This window comes from Leptodactylus fuscus, chromosome 3 (assembly GCF_031893055.1).
Source record: "Leptodactylus fuscus isolate aLepFus1 chromosome 3, aLepFus1.hap2, whole genome shotgun sequence".
In the NCBI taxonomy this organism is placed as follows: Eukaryota; Metazoa; Chordata; class Amphibia; order Anura; family Leptodactylidae; genus Leptodactylus; species Leptodactylus fuscus.
In genome coordinates this window covers 19,392,716-19,415,813 of record NC_134267.1, presented here as the reverse complement: position 1 = coordinate 19,415,813, position 23,098 = coordinate 19,392,716, and the positions used below count along the sequence as shown (strand labels likewise).

The 23,098-nt window shown below is 42.7% G+C and overlaps 1 protein-coding gene and 1 non-coding gene across 2 annotated transcripts in view; both read right to left on the bottom strand.

Annotated features, from left to right (window-relative positions):
- Positions 1-23,098, bottom strand: part of C3H1orf115 (chromosome 3 C1orf115 homolog) — a 280,537-nt gene that overhangs the window by 73,294 nt on the left and 184,145 nt on the right. The window lies entirely within an intron of this gene.
- On the bottom strand, positions 22,190-22,315 carry LOC142198720 (small nucleolar RNA SNORA17). Its single transcript, XR_012715382.1, has one exon. It is a non-coding gene; the product is annotated as a small nucleolar RNA SNORA17 (small nucleolar RNA).

The following is a 23,098-nucleotide window of genomic DNA, read 5'->3' as shown; positions in this document are numbered from 1 at the left end:
ATTTCAACTTGGTGGTCCTTTAAGACCAGCAGATGGTCCAACCTCTGTTTAGTTCCTTGAGTTATTCACTTTTAACCTCCAGTGGAATTTTGGGTTTGGGAACGAATTCTGTAATTCCAGAGAAAATATATTTTCTAACAGTATTGTGCTGTCTAGTAAAAAAAAAAAAAAAAAAAAAAAAAAAACACCAAAAAAAAGAGACAGAAAAGCAAAGAAAATGAACTACAGCAATAATTTAGTACATGGCAAATGAGAATTTAAGTAGCAAACATCAGCACACAGGAATTGAAGAAGCCAACAGAGTATTGACTTCCTCGATACCCCATCTATCAGCTCTGACGGACTCCATTAAAGGGATCGGCTAGGAGGGGCGGAGTAAGGGCCAATGATATATTTCAGAGTCGATGGGCTGAAAGTGACGGTGATGTTGTATTTTCAAAGACGATGTCGAAATTTGTTATCATTTTACATGAGGTTAAGGGGAAAATAAAAGAAAAAAAAAAAGGAAAAAAAAAAAAAGGCCCGCTCAGCCAAAAAATGAATTACTTGACCTTGCATTTGGGAGAAGCAACAGCAAAACCTCATTAATTCCACAGGTCATTCTGGAAGACATTAATTTGGTTTGGAAGCCGAGTTAAGTGGAACTTTTCCAGACATAGAACAGAAATTATGAATTCTCTGCAGCCAGAGAAAAATGTGTCCAAATCACTTTCTAAATAAATCAAAAAGGACTGTTCCTAAAAGAATAACACGGTTAATCGGGGGAATTATGGGACTTAATAGACAAAATATAAATCTCTTAAAGAAGGCGGCTAGTCTATTAAACCATTCTGGGGGTAGTCATGTGGCTTTTTTAGATTTTTTGATTTTATTTTTGTAGATATTTTTTTGCTTCTTATTTTAAATTTTTTTTATATATGACTTAAAGCATTTTACAGGCATCCCAGTATCTTCCCCGATCCCTTCCTGTTGCGTATATGAACCGTAATGTTGCAATAATCCATCACATTTTGTTTTTTATGAGTCTCAACCTCACCCCCCGAATGGAAATTAGAGAAATTAGAGAAACTGGGCGTCAAGCCATTACGAGAATCCATCATTTTTAGGATACATAAATTCTTGTATGGAGCGGTAATTTATAGACGCTAGATGCATGGCTTAAATCTCCCAGGCTGTTATATAGATCCATGTGATGAATTATTCCGGCTCTAATTTTAACTGAAGGCCATTGACTAACTGTGCGGATGGGACAGCCGGTGGTGGAAGGGGAATGTTAAGGTTAGTAGAGTCACATGGATGTTACATTCAACGCACTACAACCAAATCTAGTAAATCTTATCAATTTTTTTTTATTTTTTATGTTAAAGGTGGGTACGGACAAAAGATAATAGTTTGGAACAATTGTCTTCCCCGATTTCATGGGTGTATGTCCATGTAATGGAACTGGAGGAGATAAAGAAGTGTCAAGTCTTCTAAAAATTCCAAACTCAAGGAAGAAGACAATAGTGTCAAGCCTAAAAAAAAATAAGCCTTGCCAAATTCTCTCCCCCTTCCCCTTAAATTGACCCAAACTCAGATGAGCATGGCCCAAGTCGAAGTTAAATTGCCCAATTCTCTACATCGTGGAAGAGATAGTGACTCTGCCAAAATGGGTGGGCTTGGGCAACATTAATCTATCGTATTTGGCCACTAGCCAATTACAGTGCTGTTTGAGAAGAAGACACCAAACAAGGTGTGGCCTAATGTATGGGAGCAGTCTTGGGTGCCAAACAATTTGCATGAAGATTTTCTAAAAGAAGTCAAGTGGCCCAACTACATAGTTTTGGAAGAAATCAGAAAACCCAGTGGTAAGTCATGTATTAACAGGAAAAACATACAAATTTCATGAAGGTCAACTTTCAACTTAGTAGAATTTGAGTAAAGAAGACAACAGATACCCTATGTACATATTTTTCTTCTCCCACCAACCCCCTCTCCTAAAAATATATGTCAGGTAGGAAAAAAAGAGCTCCCATCTGCTCAATGGGAAGGAAGTGGTGGCGTCCTCTCTAACCGCCGTATTCTTCAGAATTTCTTAAGAAGGGAGATCAGTAGGAGGAGGGAAAGGAGGAGAATGCAATACTATGTGGTATTTGCCTGTGCATGAATCCAACTCATGACTCCGAAATTTTTGGAATTTACTGATTCATTCTTGAATTTGATAATTTACTGTTCAGCTTCATGTTGGGTCTTTCAACTTCTAACCGTTGACTGCAGCCGTCAGAACCCTGACCACACTGACTACACTATTATCTGATCTCATTCCTCAATCTCACAGTCAAGTGGGTCGATCATTGGACAGGAGAATCCGCTTCTGGGCAAAAGTCCTTGAGCCACAAACATTACCACAAAAGTCTCTAGGGGGTCCAGTAATTTCCGCTATTTGTTCAACCCAGAACCAAGTGCCTTTGTGACCTTTCCGATTTGGTGACTTGTTTTGTGTCACATTGTCACAGACATTATATACACTTCATTGCTCTCTCTCTACCTCTTCTTTTTCTGTCATGAGCATGTCCATGGAAGCTGCTCAGGAGCTTGTTGCAAAAATATTGCTCCTTTTTTGCTTTTTACCACTTGTACGCAGGGTTTCTATTGTGCGGGGCCACATATGTAAACTATTACTTATACTTTGGTTGCTGCTACAGATGGGTGAACCTCTGAAGATTAATTTTGTTTTGGGCTCAGGTGGTTTGGTCCAAAGATTGGACTTGAAGTGCTGTTATTACCGTATACTCTGGGAATCTTCAGGACCCATAATGTGATAAGTGGAGTACCAGGGGACGTGCGGAAACTTAATAAATACTTCGACTCATCTTGCCCACCTTCTGGACCCCTCACAATTGGCTCAACAATCCCACTGAGGCCTCACCAGACCATAGGACATGTGATGCCTCCGGTGAAGCCAGAAGGGGATCCAAGGATGAGGTGAGGTAAGGAAAAGTGAGTATAACTGTTCCACACCTCCACTTATAGACTGGGGTCTGAAAAGACTCCAGAATATAATAATACTTTGGGTTCTGGTCAAGTCCTAAATGTTTGGATAATTTGGGTTGAATCCAGTTTGATCTTATCTGGTTCACTCATCTTCAGTTGCTGCTCAAGATGTCTACTGTACTACAGATCACTTTGCTGCCAACTAGGAGGTGTGGGCCCATCCCTGGCTTGAAACACCAATCCCAGGCCTCAGCAGTCACAGCGGCCAATAGAGGACCGAGACAGACCGCTGGGCGCCATGAGGAACTCCAGAAGAGTTGAGGAAAGGGGAACGTAATGGTGGACCTCAGAGTATAGTAATTTCACTTCTATCTGAACAAGTTCAGACTGAACCAGAGGGTGGACTCATCTGAACCCAAGATGAAACAAATCTTCCAAGGATGGCCTATCTCTAATTCTTACTTGGCAGTACTTTTTCCACACCTGGCTGAAACTTTTCCATAGTACTGTATTACCGGAGGGCCGGTTTCCAAAAAAAGTTGCCTTTTTCAGAGAATGCCTTTGTGTTGCTATCTGTGAACGTCTCCCTTGCAGCACGGTGCGAGGCTTTGTAGATGCCACAATGTATACCAGACTGGGAAGGTAATGTAAACACTCTATCCATTAGCTACAAGAGATTATCACTACATTATACTGCTTAGTTAGCACTTAACCGTTCCAACTTCTGTAGTGCTGGGGAAGGTCATGGATGAGTTCAAAAGGTTGAAACCACATTAAGTTATTTCATTTTCCTTCACGTATCCTAATGCCAAAATGATTTGCACTCTGTCATGTGTTAAAACGTTTACATTACATTGATGGGACTTGGATGTATACATTCCACACATTGTCCAAAAGGCCGCAGATCTGCAGATCCCCAGATAAGAGCAACACGTTGCAGAAAATCATCTTCTGAGGTTTCCAGATCATTCTCGAGGAGGAGTCGGATCGGTGATGAATCACGACGGTTATGTTTTATCTCTCACCACAAATGGCGTGTTACAGGAAACATCTCCTTGTATTATGAGAATGAATTGTCCGCCAGTTGAGGTTATCATCGCTCAATGGACAATCCATTAGCCTCAGATAGTCAACCTGGATGAATCGCTATCAATACCCGACTGCCAACATGACTAACTGGGCTCATTTATCTTACAAATGGATGGGTTTGGAGGTATGTTGTTTAGGCACATGGTAGAACCTGCACCATGGAGCTCTTGGTTCTCGATGTGCCCCATATGGTGCCCAAGTATGACACAAATTTATAAAAGCATCATGGCTACATTTTTCTGATGAAATGTGTAGTTGAAAGTACAATATGGTGGACGGGGACAGTGTTTCCTCCACTGTTGGTACCAGCCAAACTGGAAGTGATGAAGCTCTCATGACAGTCAATAACTGACCATAGTAGTGAGTAGTCAGAGTATCAGCAGTGATGTCACCGATACTGCACATGTAAAATCTGGACATTCCGTTCAGGCGTCGTGTGCATTCTATGGTCATCCCCAGCCATATTTCCATGACTGTTGCGGCTGTAACCATCACAGAAATATGGCTGGGGATGACGGTAGAATGAACACAACTCCTGAACGGAGCGCCCATGGTTGGTGACTATGGCTTCTTTTTTAATTTTACACTTTCCCAGGCACTGGTGGGTTTTAAGGCTATCCACAAAAAACTCTTTAAGGCTAAAGGCAGTACACCTCCGATGTTACTCAGAGACATAATACGTATACGTCCTAAGGCTGGATTCACAGTAACATGTCAATAATACCAATCACTATCAGGGCAAAAATCAATCATATAACTAAAAAATTACATGAAAGTCAGTAAATGAAGCTCTTGGGCCCCAGAATTGGTATCAAGTGGTGAGGAGTTACTATACTGCATGTGCAGAGAGACCTTAGAGGCTTCTCAGATGTGACTACCCTGCAGCACCCCCTATAGCTCTGTTCCTGCGCAGCATTAGTGAGTCTTTTTTCTCACAGCATTATGATATTATTTGATATAAACCGTATATGGTGGAGTTATTTGGGTGAGATATCGTGGTTTACTGACTTATATTAATACAATTTGGACACTGCTTGGCAGTACTTTTAGGCATAGTATGGCAGTATTACATTGACGGTGTTAAGTGTGCAGTGCACAATACGTATTCAGTAGGTGACCACTGTATATAAAGATATAGTGTAGCATTACTGTGAGGCATATTGATTACAGTATGTGACCACTATATGGCAATATTATTTCAGCACTATGTAGTATAACTGGATGAGCGAGATGTTAACTAGACAAAGCCATCACGATGTTGGCTCAACCCAAGTGACCACTGAGTGCCATTAATGGTCCCCCAATTGAGGCCTGGAGACGTACCATTACAGACTATTACAGTGGGGCTTATTTGGACACTATAAGCAGGGGTTGGTATTTTTTGAGCACTATTGAGCTGGCCACTTGGAAATTGACCACTGATGGGTTTTTTTGGCTATGCAGAATTACTTGCTGACAATTTGTCCAAAATATTTTAACAAGTGTCTAATATACAAAGCCCCATGTCTCGGATAGATGTAGAGGACCAGGTGACCCTTATTGCCTAGAGACCCATAAATCTATACAATATCTATGAAATATTTCATATTTACATTTTCTGCCAATGGGAGGACCGAGGATGGGAGCAGCTGTAGGATCTCACCGTCAGGTAGGGCCTACATGATGCCCTCCCTTGTGTCCCGAACCATAATGGCCAAATAGACAACGCAGATGGTTACGTAGTACTAGTATTTATATGACGTTGTCTTCTACCATTCTTAACGTCTTACAACTTTCTATAGTATATTCCTCTTTCACAACATATTCTAACCCTACATATGTTATAGCTCGGCCTAGGCTGGCCTAGATAAATAAGCCCCTCAGGCTTTTGCTTATGCCAGGACTTCAGCGAAGGAAATTAAGCTAAAAAATGACTTGTTACAATGAAAATAATGGGGCAGTACAAGCGCGGAACAAAGAATCCAAAATAGTGCCCTGTCACCTCACCACGGCACACGTCCATGTTTATGAAATGTTTATTGCCCGTGTCATGGCCCGGTGATGGATGTGGCTCTTAATGAAGAGCACAAGTGATGTGATGTCTAGATTAGGCCTCATCTCCTCCGCCACTGCAAGGAGACGTGTAGACTGAAGGAAAACCTTGTTTCACATGAGCATTCACAATAAAGCGTGCCTAACATTTATCACTGATCCCCTGTGAGATATCGGCCTAGTGAATCCTCCCATCTGCTCATGATGGCCCATCAATGATCATGTCATCGTAGAAGCAGCTCGACGTCAGAGATAGCACCCCCTAGAGATATGTTGTGGGCCCAATGGGGTACACCTAACACAGAGAACTTGGGGGGAGGGTGTTGATGTTAGCCAAATTCTTCAACCCTCCATATTTGGATAGGGCTTAGCCAGAGGGGTCGGAAGATGTTCCAGGATCTTAACATTTTTGATACTGAGGACACCCAAACCGATCAACCGATGTGTCCACCTGAAACCATATGCCAAGTTTGCAGCTCATATGGTACTCACATATAGTTTGATGAGTTTAGGCGCATGCTCGCCAGGACTGGGAAAATGGCCAACTCCACAAAGATTTTTTTAGGAGAGGTTATGTCCCTATTGCCGTGGCCCTACTCCCTGTTTGTATGTGATGTACTCACAAGGGTAAGCAATGTACTGGCCCCCCACATGGTATAAAACCCCTTTCACTGACCCCCATACAGTATAAAGCGCCCTTCTCTTGCCCCTTTTCTGGCCCACATGCAGTGTACAGCCCTCTTTACTGTCCCCCTCACAGTAATTACCTCCATTTATTGGCCCCCAGATAACAATTCCCCCCCCTTTACTTGTCTCCATATAGTAATACAGCTACCTATTGGAGGTAACAACTAGTACTGAAGTACCGAAGAAGAGAAGTAGACGCGGTGCTGACGGGAGCGGGGATGGGTAAGTGAATATTGGAGGTTGCCTACTGCAATAATCCAACAGGTTAAAAAAAAAATTAAAACAGAGGGCCCGGCCCTGTTATCATCGTGGGTTGTAGTTGCAAGCGTTGTTGCGGTGGTAGCTTGGCCACTGTATAGAAGATTGGTTTAATGGCGACATACAACTGGTTTGGGTTTATACACCATAAAATAATTTTTTTTTGAAATTCCAACAAATCTTCGTAGGATGTGCTATGTCTCCTGTAATGGCTATAAGAGGCGTGAGGCGATAGTCACTGAGCGTGTCCGTAGATGTCCCAGATTATTGATGCGATCCTCACATCACTGGGAATAACATTATAAAGTATTGGAGGCGGCTGCAGCTGGTAGAACACTTAGGAGGGGGATTTCATCATTTTAGGGAGTCGGTCACACCTTATGTAGGATCATCATACTTCTACGAAGACTGATGTACATAATAGGGAATGGAGTACTTCAAAGAAAAAATCTCATCCTCTATAAATCCTAAGACTCAGAAAGTGACATCGTAACGGACCGAACGTGGAAATGACAGAAGGAGAAGAAAACAAAAATGTAGGAGGTCAAAAAGAGCTCAGAAGGTTTTCTGCTTAGTCGACTAGAAATTTCCAAATCTGAATTGAGCCTTTGTGAAGTCTTATCCTAAAAGGACCCAATGGACGACCACCATGGACTTTGCCTAATCGGCATTCGGTCTAGTCTAGTCTAGTCAGTGGTGACCCAACAGCACATGACGTCACCCCAGAGGCCAGAAGAGGACCAAGAGTGAGTGCCAAATTCCAAGAGAACACTCAGAAGAGGTGTCTATTATATTTTTGCACCTCCCATGGGCCTCCATAGAAGACACCCCAGCCTATAGTCATTTCCAATTCATGACGAACTTATTCAACCTGAAAGTAATGTATGAGCCGGACTGTCTAAATCCAAAATGGACCCAATCTTCCGAGGTTCGCCCATCTCTATCTGGCACATGTATGTCACAGGTGAAGCTATGGGGCATTCGAGCACGGTCTTCTCCCCTTGAGCCATCGCTCCTTCTGTAATATGGAAATTCCATTCAAGAATTCCAGGAAATATTAAATCTGCTTTATTTGAACCATTTACATGTGAAATGTCTTGATTTTTAATTATCTGTCATTATTAGATTTCCTGGTGTATAATCTGTATAAGCCATAATTAGACGCCGTCCTCCGGGGGAAACCTACGCTTCAATCTCCTCGGATTTCCTGGTCACAGTTGGTGTACGTGGAGTAAACATCCTAATAGATAAAAAACCTCTACATGGACTGACATCTGTAAATGAACCTTAGAAAAAAGCTCCTCTGTAATGGTGGAGCCGTGTAATGCAATCTAATAGGAAATTTCAAAAATTTCTCAAAAATAGCCCTCGAGTGTTGACCCTTAATAGGTATGAAGTAGGGCTCAGGCATGAATTTAACTAAATACATGCCAAGGACCCAGGCTATGGTATAAGGGGAAGTAAATGGGGTGACCCTGAGCCCCTTGGAGTCCAAAACCCCATAGGAGGAGACCAGTACTAGGCATTTGTTGGGGGTCTTGGTTAGGATTTTGCACAAGGAGCACAATCAAATTTTAAAAAAACCAGATAGACAGCGTATTGTCCGGCATTTACATGAGAATAAATAGATGTGTCCGGAATTTCCCACCCCGGACAATAGAGTTTTTGGTTGCTGAGCTGACATGTAATAACTCTAGCTGTTCCTGTAATATCTTACACAATGCGATATGTGGCGGCGTCTTATAAATCTGTTTGTTTTCACAATCGTTACCACAAAAATAAACTTGAATTATATTCGAGGACGTTTCCCATTAATTTGTCATCTTCCACTTCTGCAAAACCTTCTCTATTGCCCTAGATTTAGAGAAACAATTGTCTGGAAATAGAACATCTCTAAACGGAAAATTCTTGACACATTTTTGTTAAGTTTCTGTATTTTTTGGACTATAAAGGGCTATAGGAAATATAAGGCGGGCCTCTGACTTCATTCTGGATGAGGATTGGCTGAATGGGTCTATCTAGAGTGATGGACACCATGAGGAATCCACAAGATCACTTATTTCTTCTGTGTCCTGCTTCGGGCTAGGGGTCCGCTTGGTACTTGAGAGTGATGGTTGTGTTTCCCTAGTCCTAGTTGTTGTGTTTCCCTAAGTCCTAGTTGTTGTCAGCCTTCCTGAGCCTGATGGAGGTTGGTGTGCCCATGATGGTCATGGAGGTTGGTCAAGTTTGGGTTGTTCTTGAGGAATAACCAGCATTCAATTTCTGGAGGTACAACTCTCATGGTGCCACCACTAGAGGATGAGCTGGTAGATGGTAGACCCTTTTAGCCATACACGTTTCCATTGCTTGGGCCGTCTTCACTTTACTTAGCATACAGTACACACTAACAAAATCCAAAAAGTCTCAACAAGTTCCCAACAGGGTTGCCTTGTCTGTTCTTGTAGCTCTGAGGTCCACATAACACTTATACTCATATTCTTATAGGACAAACTTCTACCTGTGTTAGAAGCCGTGCAGGGATTATTCCCATCTCCTGACTATAGGAATGCCCTGGAACTGGTCTAGGTGGGGCTTCTATCAGCCATCTTGGGCTTCAGCCCAGTCTCTCCTCACACTCCTCACTTCAAGGGATAGAAGACTCTTGGCCTTCTCCAAAAACTCCGGCCCAGTTGCTCCTCAAATGCCTCACTTCAGGGGATAGAAGACTCTTGGCCTCCTCCAAGAACTCTCTCAAATGGGTCATACCATCTCACTTCTCCCATCCCGCAGTGGTTGATCCCATTAATGGAACAGGCTACACAGTATATCACACAAGACACAAGCTAATAACATTCTGTAGTGCTCCGACACAGTGCTCCTATATTGTCTACATGGGACGGTATAGCGACAGTGTACCCTCTTATGCCTCAACCTGTTTTATCCCCTATGTGTACTATACATCCGGTAATGGTGTTATACTGGTGTAAATAACATGGATATAGTCATGCTATGAAGGAACCTACTGAGAAAATAGTCCTGTCCACCATATTTGTGATTTTAACCCCTTTATTGGTGGATATTTGTCTGCTCTCCTTGTTCTGAGAGTGAGACTTTTTTGTTTTTGCTGGCCCATATGTTTTTGCATATCCATAATGGTCATACTTCTTAATAAATGTTTATGTCAGCACCACTCGATGAGATCCTTCCTGTTTTTGGAAATGAGCTGTATTCCTGGGACTCCACTGTGCCAAACCCATAAATAATTTCAATTTATATTAACTTGTATTGTAGGCGAAATACAGAAATAACTATTACAACATATATGGATGACATTTACCATAGATAAGAGATTTGCTGAATTATACAGCAGGTTTATTACGGTAAATGTGACTGCTCTTCAGTGCTTAGATAGATAGATGATAGATAGATAGATAGATAGATAGATAGATAGATAGATAGATAGATAGATAGATAGATAGATAGGAGATAGATAGATAGATAGATAGATAGATAGATAGGAGATAGATAGATAGATAGATAGATAGATAGATAGATAGTTCAGTAATAAGTTACTATATTGTGCTGTAATTAATATCATTGCTCTGCAGGTTACATTTTATTCCGTTTTTATTACTAGATTTCCCACATCCCATTACGATATAATGAAGTGCACGTCCCTAATTCTGTCAGTTAGCGGCCGGTGACATCCCCGCAGAGGATAATGGAAAGGTGTGTAATTTTTTTTTGGCTGGGCTCACATTGGAAAGAACATTAGCTACTTAGATTTCCCCACACAGCGGAATGAAAGACTCGATTCTCTTTCTCTATGATATAATACACAGCAATAGGTGCGACTGACATGATCAGGCTGACAGCAGGGAAATACTCCGAAAATGACTTCTACATGTGACTACCTCTGAGTACAGGCTGCACCTCCGCCTCCGAATATGTCACAGGGTATTACTAACATGGTGTATAGCAGCATGAGGATCTATATTTAAAGGGGTATTAACATGTCAGGTAATAAGAATAAATACATTACAAAATATATATATTTATTTTTTTGCCACTTTACAATATGTTTCTCTTCTTATGGTCATTTAATAGGCACATTCAATGTTTACCCACCAGGTCAGTTTTTTTGCCACCTGGAAGTAAACAATGAGTTAACCTATTGAAAGATTTTGAATCTTTTTGCAAACATCAACAATGCAATGTGATAGGCAAACACCAGGTGGCGACGCGGAGCTCTCTGGCTCACTGGACAAGGCCATTACAGGGGCAGCATAGTCGTAAGTCCCATAATACAGAACTGCAGGACCTCTTGTGCTACCAGTGGGGGCTCATGTATGTGCCATATTGCAAGGTATCTGGAAAATTAGATAGAGTGGAGGTCTAAAGACAAACCCATTATAGAAAGTCCTCCATCAGGTCCATTCAAAGTTCTTCTATGATGTCTAAGAGAACAGCAACTGACCTGGTGAACTTCAGCCATCCTCAATTCTTCAACATCGAAATTGTAAAGCCAAGAAGGAAAAGTCTCGGCGTTCTTGAAAGAAAATGGAAATATAATATTCACAACATCTGGATTTATTCAGTATGGAGTATAAGCGGCGCACAGAAATCCCCGCACTGACACACCTTGGCATGTCATCGTTGAGGTTATGTTTTGGCTGTCTTCCCTCACACCAACTACACTTGGGCACAGAAATCATCAGGATTGGCCACTGGCCGCTCCTTTACCAGCAATAGCTGATCAAAGAAGCCCCAGATGTGGCAAATGGGGAAAAAGTCCGGAGACACTGAAGGCCATGGTAGTACATTTAGGTCACGCAGGCTGCTCATAGTATCATGAGGAACATGCGGCTTAGTTGTCCGGTTGAAAGACAGCTCCTGAGACACTGTGGAGAAACAGTCTTCATGTGACGGTATTATGTACATTCTCAACTCAAACCATAATCCCAGGGGTAGAATCGGTGTGACATTCATTGTGAAGGCTTCTTTATGGAGTTGTCCATGTGGTCTCCAGACCAGTCTCAAGATATCATTGTGTCTAAGATAAGAGCAAAATTCATAGCTGAAGAGGATAGACCTCCATTACAGGACCCATCACTGAAGAGGATAGACCTCCATTCCAGGACTCATCACTGAAGAGGATAGACCTCCATTCCAGGACACATCACTGAAGAGGATAGACCTCCATTCCAGGACCCATTACTGAAGAGGATAGACCTCCATTCCAGGATCCATCACTGAAGAGGATAGACCTCCATTCCAGGACTCATCACCGAAGAGGATAGACCTCCATTCCAGGACTCATCACTGAAGAGGATAGACCTCCATTCCAGGACACATCACTGAAGAGGATAGACCTCCATTCCAGGACTCATCACTGAAGAGGATAGACCTCCATTCCAGGACCCATTACTGAAGAGGATAGACCTCCATTCCAGGACTCATCACTGAAGAGGATAGACCTCCATTCCAGGACTCATCACTGAAGAGGATAGACCTCCATTCCAAGACTCATCACTGAAGAGGATAGACCTCCATTCCAAGACTCATCACTGAAGAGGATAGACCTCCATTCCAGGACTCACTACTGAAGAGGATAGACCTCCATTCCAAGACCCATTACTGAAGAGGATAGACCTCCATTCCAGGACTCATCACTGAAGAGGATAGACCTCCATTCCAGGACTCACCACTGAAGAGGATAGACCTCCATTCCTGCCTTCACTGCCATCTTGCCGTTCACCATGATAGCCTTTGAAAGTGGTGGCGCTGTACACTGTATATACAGATGAGGTTAATATGAAGTTCTCCTGTCCCTACCTGGTCTCTGGGGGAGGGGTATACTCCATTACTTCCTGAAAACAAAAGATACGTCGCAGTTAATTGACTCCCATACATTTTATAGACAACACATGTCATTTCTGAGATGCCACAAAGTATTCTACATGCCGGTCGAGCCTCAACACTGTGGAAACTTAATAGATGAGATTTTTGGAAGAAACCAAAGCTAAATGAACATTGCACATGTAGAATATTTATGACATATTTTCCACTAGCTTCAGCCACTTCGAAAATGTGATTAATTCACTTAATGAAATACTTTAAGAATTAAAAAGTACCAAATGTTACATAATATTCCAGAATCTAATAGCCCTGTGGTCAGGCTGCAATGAGCGCTATGGTGTTGTGTATTTTACAATGGGTTTTGGTTTTCGAGGAAGTGGTGGTGGCCACATGTTTGGTGGAGGAAATTAATATGAAATAGTATATGTTCCCTGAGAATGGGGTCACCCCTTGGGTACATGAGTTTAAAGGAACAGCTCAATTCTAGAAGCTATTGGCGAACCTTCCAGGACTGGTCTGACTTACCAAAGCTGACCAGTAAATCTGTAACCAATGGGGTGTAGGAACCACATTGTTGCTCCACTAGTGGACCTTATCTGAGCCATGTTTGTTAGGTTTGTTTTAAAGATGCTCCTTGTTGTCCTGCTCTCACAACTTGATTGTTGTCAAAGTCACGTAAGATCCTTAAGCCTTCCCATTTTTCTGTACTGTGACATCACTGTGTGTATTATCCCTGTACTGTGACATCACTGTGTGTATTATCTCTGTACTGTGACATCACTATGTGTATTATCCCTGTACTGTGACATCACTGTGTGTATTATCTCTGTACTGTGACATCACTGTGTGTATTATCCCTATACTGTGACATCACTGTGTGTATTATCCCTGTACTGTGACATCACTGTGTGTATTATCCCTGTACTGTGACATCACTGTGTGTATTATCCCTGTACTGTGACATCACTGTGTGTGTTATCTCTGTACTGTGACATCACTGTGTGTATTATTCTGTACTGTGACATCACTGTGTGTATTACCTCTGTACCGTGACATCACTGTGTGTATTATCTCTGTACTGTGACATCACTGTGTGTATTATCTCTGTACTGTGACATCACTGTGTGTATTACCTCTGTACTGTGACATCACTGTGTGTATTATCTCTGTACTGTGACATCACTGTGTGTATTATCTCTGTACTGTGACATCACTGTGTGTATTATCCTGTACTGTGACATCACTGTGTGTATTATCCCTGTACTGTGACATCACTGTGTGTATTATCCCTGTACTGTGACATCACTGTGTGTATTATCCCTGTACTGTGACATCACTGTGTGTGTTATCTCTGTACTGTGACATCACTGTGTGTATTATTCTGTACTGTGACATCACTGTGTGGATTACCTCTGTACTGTGACATCACTGTGTGTATTATCTCTGTACTGTGACATCACTGTGTGTATTATCCTGTACTGTGACATCACTGTGTGTATTATCCCTGTACTGTGACATCACTGTGTGTATTATCTCTGTACTGTGACATCACTGTGTGTATTATCTCTGTACTGTGACATCACTGTGTGTATTATCCTGTACTGTGACATCACTGTGTGTATTATCTCTGTACTGTGACATGACTGTGTGTATTATCCTGTACTGTGACATCACTGTGTGTATTATCCTGTACTGTGACATCACTGTGTGTATTATCCTGTACTGTGACATCACTGTGTGTATTATCTCTGTACTGTGACATCACTGTGTGTGTTATCTCTGTACTGTGACATCACTGTGTGTATTATCCCTGTACTGTGACATCACTGTGTGTATTATCTCTGTACTGTGACATCACTGTGTGTATTATCTCTGTACTGTGACATCACTGTATGTATTATCTCTGTACTGTGACATCACTGTATGTATTATCTCTGTACTGTGACATCACTGTGTGTATTATCCTGTACTGTGACATCACTGTGTGTATTATCCTGTACTGTGACATCACTGTGTGTATTATCCCTGTACTGTGACATCACTGTGTGTATTATCTCTGTACTGTGACATCACTGTATGTATTATCTCTGTACTGTGACATCACTGTATGTATTATCTCTGTACTGTGACATCACTGTGTGTATTATCCTGTACTGTGACATCACTGTGTGTATTATCTCTGTACTGTGACATCACTGTGTGTATTATCCCTGTACTGTGACATCACTGTGGTTTTTTGTTTTTTTTGGTGGGGGGGGATCTTGGTGTGAACAAAATAAGACAGACATCTTTGACTGCAGATCACTTCCAGCTTTCTTTCTCCTACTCTCCTCCTGGTATCTGGGACATAAAGCTGTTTGGACTTGCAGGTTTCATCCATCATAATTGATAGGCTTTATGTTTTCTTAAAAGTCATCGTATTTATGGCGGAGGCGGCGGCTGCTTTCCTTCACTCATGGACTAATAAACAGAAGACTGGGGATTGTGGACAGTTTGGAGATTAGGCAGAAGATACGGTTAACTGGTAATAAAAGTCAATTCACTTCATGTCTGAATAATGTCTCTGTCATGAGACGACTCCAACCACAAAACAAAGCAGACCTCCTCAGGATATAATGTGATAATTACAACACATGGACGTGCCAAAAACACTGCGAGCAGCCCACATGGACCGCGGCAAACTCACACAAGGCCTGACGCCTCGTGCCTAGGAGCTAACAGGCTGGTAGAAGGCAGAGCAAACTTACTAGGCAGGTGTGGAAAAAATCCTGCAAACTAAGAATGCTTTCAGAAATGGAAGGGTTAATAAAAGGAAGTAAATAGAAATGTAAATCCCATCAATATTTGGTGTGACCTTTGCCCTGTGGAGTCCTGGAAGTGATGATATGGTCCCTCAGAGCCCTGATCTCAACATCGTCCAATCTGTCTGGGATGGCACGAAGAGAGAGACGGATTGGAGGAAGCCTACAACCACAGAAGATCTGGGCTTAGTTCTCCAAGATGGCGGCGGGAACAAGTTCTGCAAAAAACTGTCCGCAGGTCCTGAGAAGGACTGATGGAAGGGAAAGGGCAAAGGTCACACCAAATATTGAGAAAACTAAGTCCCTAAACTTGGCTTGTCTCCTACATTGATATCACATAGCAGATCTGTCTGATGCAACGCTAGCTGGCCATTGGGTTACCATTTTTGTCAAGTTGATCTTTTTTGGTCCAGTCTTAACCTGAACCCCTCCCGATACTGTACAGTAAGAGATGTGACCAGAAACTGGTATGAATCTAATGACCGGACGCTCTACGATACGACACGTGCTTGTACTATAGGGACCTAATGCCTGTAATACCCCTTTAATGCCCTGACGTGACCGCCATACTTGATCACCTTGTAAAACACTGATAGAAATAACTTCTCCTTCCTTGACCTCACATGGTAGTCACGCCGCTCGGGTTTAGGAGTCAGGTCGCTCTCTGCCCCCGTAGTCCTTGTGTAACAAAAGCTGCTTTCAAGGCTTCGGCCTTTTTTATAGCTGGAAAGTAATTGCTGCGTTGCTCTGTGCTGCGGCCCGGCTGCAGACCCGCGCCCGCCTCTATTCACACATACTTCTGTGGTTGGTAAAACAGTTTTTGTCCTCATTTCATTGCCCACAGAATGAGTGATTTTTGTAACACGACCCCCGGCTGTAGGGTGATTCAAACATTATAGGAAACTCACGGCAGATTATTAATATAGGCGTCCAATAATCGGACAGTCCGGCCCTTGTTTGTAGCAAAATGATGTGGAATTTCACAATATGAGGAGCAGACGGCGAATGATACGCTGTATATGGCTCTATCAGGGTCCCGTTAGGCCGTGGTCAGACTTTGGAGGAATTGTTGTGGATTCTCACTCCAAAAATTTTAGAGTATGGTAAGGCCCATGTACACGACCGAGTGTGCACCCGATGCGGAGCTGAGTTTGCAGCAGAATGCAATTGGTTGACACTCGGAGTGTATTGTGTTATAAACTCAACTCTATAGGGCCGGGGTAGGGAACGTACGGCTCTCCAGCTGTTGCAAAACTACAACTCCCAGCATGCATACTTGTTCTGCTGTTCTTGGAACTCCCATGGAAGTGAATGGAGCATGCTGGGAGTTGTAGTTTCACAGCAGCTAGAGAGCCGAAGATTCCCTACCCCTTCTATAGTGGCTCCCAATCTATTGCATCCATGTCATCGGAACGGCTCTGAAGCCACCATAGATGTGAATGTATCTCTACGTAACTAGTCTTAGTCTACATTCACACAAATGATGGGTAAAACAGCAGGGAAAAATGTTCAATTTTTTGGCCGTTTTGCATTCAAGGGCCTCCTGTTTTCACCGATTTGTGTCTATCGAGGGATCCGTGAAAACTGGTGAAAATAGGACAATCAGGTGAAAGGATTCTTTGGTTTCCGCTGATTTTAATGCAGCCTTGTAAAGGCCATTAAAAAAACATCCAGCACCCAGCTGTGAACGACGTTCGGCTTAGTATCCGCAATGAAATTCTTCACAAGCAGATCTGGAGGTTTAGTGTCCATGGGGTTTTGCTGCATGTTACACTTTTGACATTGCAAAGGACACAAGTTTTGTGGGGTCCTGGCCATGCCCTGGGGGCATTTTAGCAAATATTTCCTGCAAAATCTGCATGTGTTACATACAAATTTGGCATAACATTTGCTGCAGATTCTCCGTGCAGGGTAATGTGACCTGTAAAATTTTGCAAAAATTCCACAACCTTTAAGGAACGCTGAAGTTTCTTTTTTCACCTCACTGTGTGATGACGTTTTTCTAAAACCTGTTCTCTGGGGAAGATTTTTAGCGAAAAATCTGCTTGAAAGTCCATAACAGATTTGCCATGAATATGTTAAATATAAAATAACAATAATATAAAAAAAAAATTAAACTTGTCAAAAAAAAAGCCGTATAATAAAACAAAAAAAATAAAATATATATACTGCAATAAAAAAGAATAATAAATAATGTAATTAAATAAAAAATATATATGTACAAAAATAAAGCATGCAATAAAAGAATACAAAAAATGTACAAAAATAAAATATGCCATAAAAAAGAATATATACAGGGGCAACATGGTAGCTCAGTGGTTAGCACTGCAGCGCTGGAGTCCTGGGTTCGAATCCCCAGGAACAACATCTGCAAGGAGTTTGTATGTTCTCCCCGTGTTTGTGTGGATTTCCGCCCATCCTACAATAACATACCGATAGAAAAAAATGTACATCTTCTAAATTAAAAAAAAGAATATATATATGTAATTGAATAAAAAAAATAGATGTAAAAAAAATAAAAAATGCAATAAAAATAATATGTGCAATAAAATAAAAATGTATGTACAAAAATAGAACATGCAATAAAAAATATGTACGTAATAGAATAAAAAAATGCAATAAAATAAATATAGATAATACATTAAAAATATATGTACAAAAAAAAATGGAACATGCAATAAAATAATATGTAATAAAATCAAAAAATATATGCGCAAAAATAGAGCATACAATAAAAAAGAATATATATATAATAGAATAAAAAATGTACAAAAATTAAAAAAAAAATGCAATGAAAATAATATAGGCAATAAATTAAAATAGTTGTTCAAAAATAGAACGTGCAATAAAAAAAGTAATAAAATAAAAAAATATATGCACAAAAATAGAAGACGCAATAAAAAGTATGTAATAAAATAAAAAATATATGCACAAAAATAGAAGACGCAATAAAAAAGAATATATGTAAAAAAAAATACCAAAAAATTTGCAAAAATAGAACAGGCAATAAAAAATTTACTTAATAAATTAAAAATATATTTACGAAAATAAAACATGCCATAAAAATAATATATGTAATATATTAAAAATTAATTAATACTAATTAAATTAAATTAATTGATTAATATTAATTAAATATTAATATCTAATATATTAAATTAAAGTATATGCAATAAGATAAAAACAAGCCTTTTTTTTTTTTTTAATTTACTGTAATAATTACATTTTAGCCACCAAACGTGACTTCTATTGATGTATTTTTTCTCATTGTCAGACTAGACATGAATTGGCGCACAGGACACTTCCTGCGGCAGGAACACCCCGCTCATTATTACAGCCTTGTACGCGTCCTATTGGTTATATGAACTTCGGGTTAGCAGATAATGTTATCATGGTGAAAACAGTTTCGTATGACGCTGACATTAAAAAACAAACTTTGGCCAGATCAAAGCCTCGTAGTGTGTCTAAGTTTTGACTTAACTCAACTTTTTTTTTTTCTTCTCGGAGTAATTGCCGAGACTTTAAGAAAACATGTGAAATATTTTCAACACTGCGCTACTGGCTGCTCAGATCTCCGGATTTCACTGTAAACATCTTATGAACGTTCCTACTAAAAAGGTTATATAAACATGAGAAAATTGTTCTCCTTAAGTGCACGATGTCGGCCGCGCTAGTGATGTCGGATTAGTGCAATGAAGCCCGGCTGATAAGGTCTCTAATTTCTGTCTAATTGGCAGCCATACCATGTTCCGTCCGCCCGTAACACAGATGTCTACTAAAAACATTCTAGTCTGTCGCGGACAGAATATCAACCGCTCAGCTACCAAATATCAGGCCGGCGGTAACTTTACACTGCAGCTGTGGAGGAAAATAAATGGAGATAGATGGGAGACGGAGGACGATAAAAATGGTGGTGGTGAGGGGACGGCAGAATCGGGTTTAGAAAGTTTAACACGTTCAAGTTGAGGAAAAACTAGTCAAAAAATTTGATACAGTCCCGTTCCGATTCAAAAACACAAAAATCATCAACGTCAATCCTCCCCTTTCCCGCTTGCATAAATTCACACCAACGTAAAGGGGCAGTCAGAGCTTTCAATGTATCATGGAGAACCCAAGTAACGTCACAGGACTGTCATGGTGGACCCAATGGAGGGAGATTACTAATACCGGCTAAGGGCCCGTTCCCACGATGTAACGTGGCGCTCATTCTGACACGTAAAAACGTGTCAGAGTGAGCGCTTCAAAAAGGAATCCCATTGATTTCAATGTGTAGCGCGCGTAAGACGGCACCCATTGGGATTCTGTTTTAAAGCGCTCATTCCGACACGTGTTTACGTATCAGAATGAGCGGCGCGTTACATCGTGGGAACGGGCCCTTACTAATATCAGTTTTCTTGTACAAAAGTGGCCTTTTAGGACCAAAAAATGGGGCAAATTTTTTTTTAAAGTGGAAAGAGGTCGTGGTGGGCCAAGTTAGGAAGCCTTGGCCGGACTGATTTAGTATAACTCATACTACAAAACAGGGGTGAGTTATATCAGTCACAGACTGGGGTAGATTTCAGTTTTGGCCCATAGGACTCAAAAAGTGCCAGAATTATTAAGAGGTTGAAGCCCATTGTGTAGGAGATGCCAGTCGTAATAACCCCCCCCCCCCCCCATTATTTTTGCATTGCACCACCATCACAATAGTGGCAGTGGTGGATCTAAAGCTGGAGTCTCCCGTGAGCTCCAGGGGAATGGGGCTAAGTAAGTATGGGGGATTTTTTTTATGCTTTCTGTGATGGGCCACTAGGGGCATTATCATGCCTGGGGTCACCACAGGGACATGTGGCTGTGTGATGGCCATTGAGGGGGACGTTATATTATACATGGATGGTGCAGGGGTATACGGCTGTGTGATGGCCACTGGGTGCATTATATTACATAAAGCCACTGCAGGGGCATTTGACTGTGCAATGGGTGTCTTGGGGGCGTTACATTATATGGGGCTGCTGCAAGGGCATATGACTGTGTTGTGGCCCATTGTGGGAACCTTACAGTCTTATAGATGGTAGTATACTATCTGGAAGCGACAGAGAGGTCATTATTTATTGTGCGGCCCACCTAGGGGACATTATATTGGGCTGCGGGCATCAGCACTATGTATGCTATACATGGAGGAGCAGTATCACTGTGTTACGGCATACTGGAGCATTATAGGAATAGACAAGGTTAACGGGGACTGGATGGGGTTAGGGACAAGGCTTCACACAAAAGATCTGCTGCAGTATGCTGTGTACCCCGCCGCTCAGGGCCGCCATCAGGAATTTTGGGGCCCCATACAGCCTAAGTGTCTGGGCCCCCCCTCCCCCGCCATTTTTGCTTTGCGCGCCGCAGGAAATTTAGCCCCACCCACTGTTATGTTGACTCCGCCCACTCATTAATTTTCCATTTGCCCGCACACTGTATAATCCTCCTACAGTCACCCGTAAATTATATGTCCCCCCTCGGTCTCTCCCCCAGCTTCATATACACCCTTCATCTGCCCCCAGATTCATGTCCCCTCCATCTCTGCCCCCAGATTCATGTCCCCTCCATCTCTGCCCCCAGATTCATGTCCCCCCCATCTCCATACCTCCCAACTTTTGAAGAACTAAAAGAGGGACAAAATGTGCGGCGCGCTTAGCGCGCTGCGGGAAATTTAGCCCCGCCCACTTTTGTTTTGACTCCGCCCACTCGTTAATTTTTCATGTGCCCGCACACAGTATAATCCTCCTACAGTCACCCGTAAATTATATGTCCCCCCTCTATCTCTCCCCCAGTTTCATATACACCCTTCATCTGCCCCCAGTTTCATGTCCCCCCTCCATCTCTGCCCCCAGATTCATGTCCCCCATCTCTGCCCCCAGATTCATGTCCCCCCTCCATCTCTGCCCCCAGATTCATGTCCCCCCATCTCTTCCCCCAGATTCATGTCCCCCATCTCTGCCCCCAGATTCATTTCCCCCATCTCTGCCCCCAGATTCATGTCCCCCATCTCTGCCCCCAGATTCATGTCCCCCATCTCTGCCCCCAGATTCATGTCCCCCCATCTCTGCCCCCAGATTCATGTCCTCTCCATCTCTGCCCCCAGATTCATGTCCCCACAGTGTCATGCTGTCCCCTCCTTCATCTGCCCCCAGTGTCATGCCGTCCTCTCTTTCATCTGCCCCCAGATTCATGTCCCCACAGTGTCATGCTGTCCTCTCTTTCATCTGCCCCCAGTTTCACGTTCCACCTCCACATTAAACTTACCTTCTCCTCCGCTCCCTCGCCGCTCTCTGCGCGTCTCTCTCGCTGACACATGCGGCTGAAGGAAGGAGCTGACACAGGTCAGCTCCACGCTTCACCGCTGGGTGTCTCTCTCGCTGACACATATGCGGCTGAAGCGAGGAGCTGACCTGTGTCAGCTCCTCGCTTCGCCGCTGCCGCGAGGAGCTGACCTGTGTCAGCTCCTCGCTTCACCGCTGCCGCCTCTCTCGCTGCCGCTGACACGTATGCGGCTGAAGCGAGGAGCTGACCTGTGTCAGCTCCTCGCTTCGCCGCTGCCGCCTCTCTCGCTGACACATATGCGGCTGAGCCGGGTTCCGGCTCAGCCGCATATGTGTCACCAAGAGAGGCGGCAGCGGCGAAGCGAGGAGCTGACACAGGTCAGCTCCTCGCTTCAGCCGCATAAGTGTCAGCGAGAGAGGCGGCAGCGGCGAAGCGAGGAGCTGACCTGTGTCAGCTCCTCGCTTCAGCCGCGTATGTGCTCAACTCAGATCTGCGTTGAAACAGGACATACAATGACTGCTGCCGGCGCCAGGGGGCCCGGGCCCCCTCCCCCCCTTTTTAAAATTTGTCCGGGCCCCTGACGCCAGTAGCAGTAGTACTGGCCTATCGGCGGCCCTGCCGCCGCTTATTCGTGTACCATGAGCGGTATATCTAAGTGGTAGTTTTTCAGGGACCCACTTATGAACTTTTGCAGTGGGCCAACGATTGGGTTAAAATGGCCATGGATTCCAGTCATTTCAGTTGGGCTAAGGCCCCGCGTAGCAAACAGCGGTGTGGGAAAAACCACGGCGGCAGCATTTTTCACTTTCTGCTTCCATTACATTTATAGGGAAACTGTCTGCCTTTGTTTAGGTATAAGTGACATGTTGCGAATTCCAAAAACGCAACGGTTTTGGACATCGCTGCATTTCCACTACGCATATTTTTCTGCAATGTATGGATAGGATAAAAAGCTCCACAGCAAAAACAGCTGCCACCGTCTATGCCCAGTGGGACCCCGGGCTCTGATAGACAATAACTATAATAACAAGGTCGCTCATTATACTAGAGGTCCTGCAGTACAATTTACGGGAAACACACATGTAACATATCGCCCCATTCCCTTTCCCGTACGGTTTGTTGTATGTGCG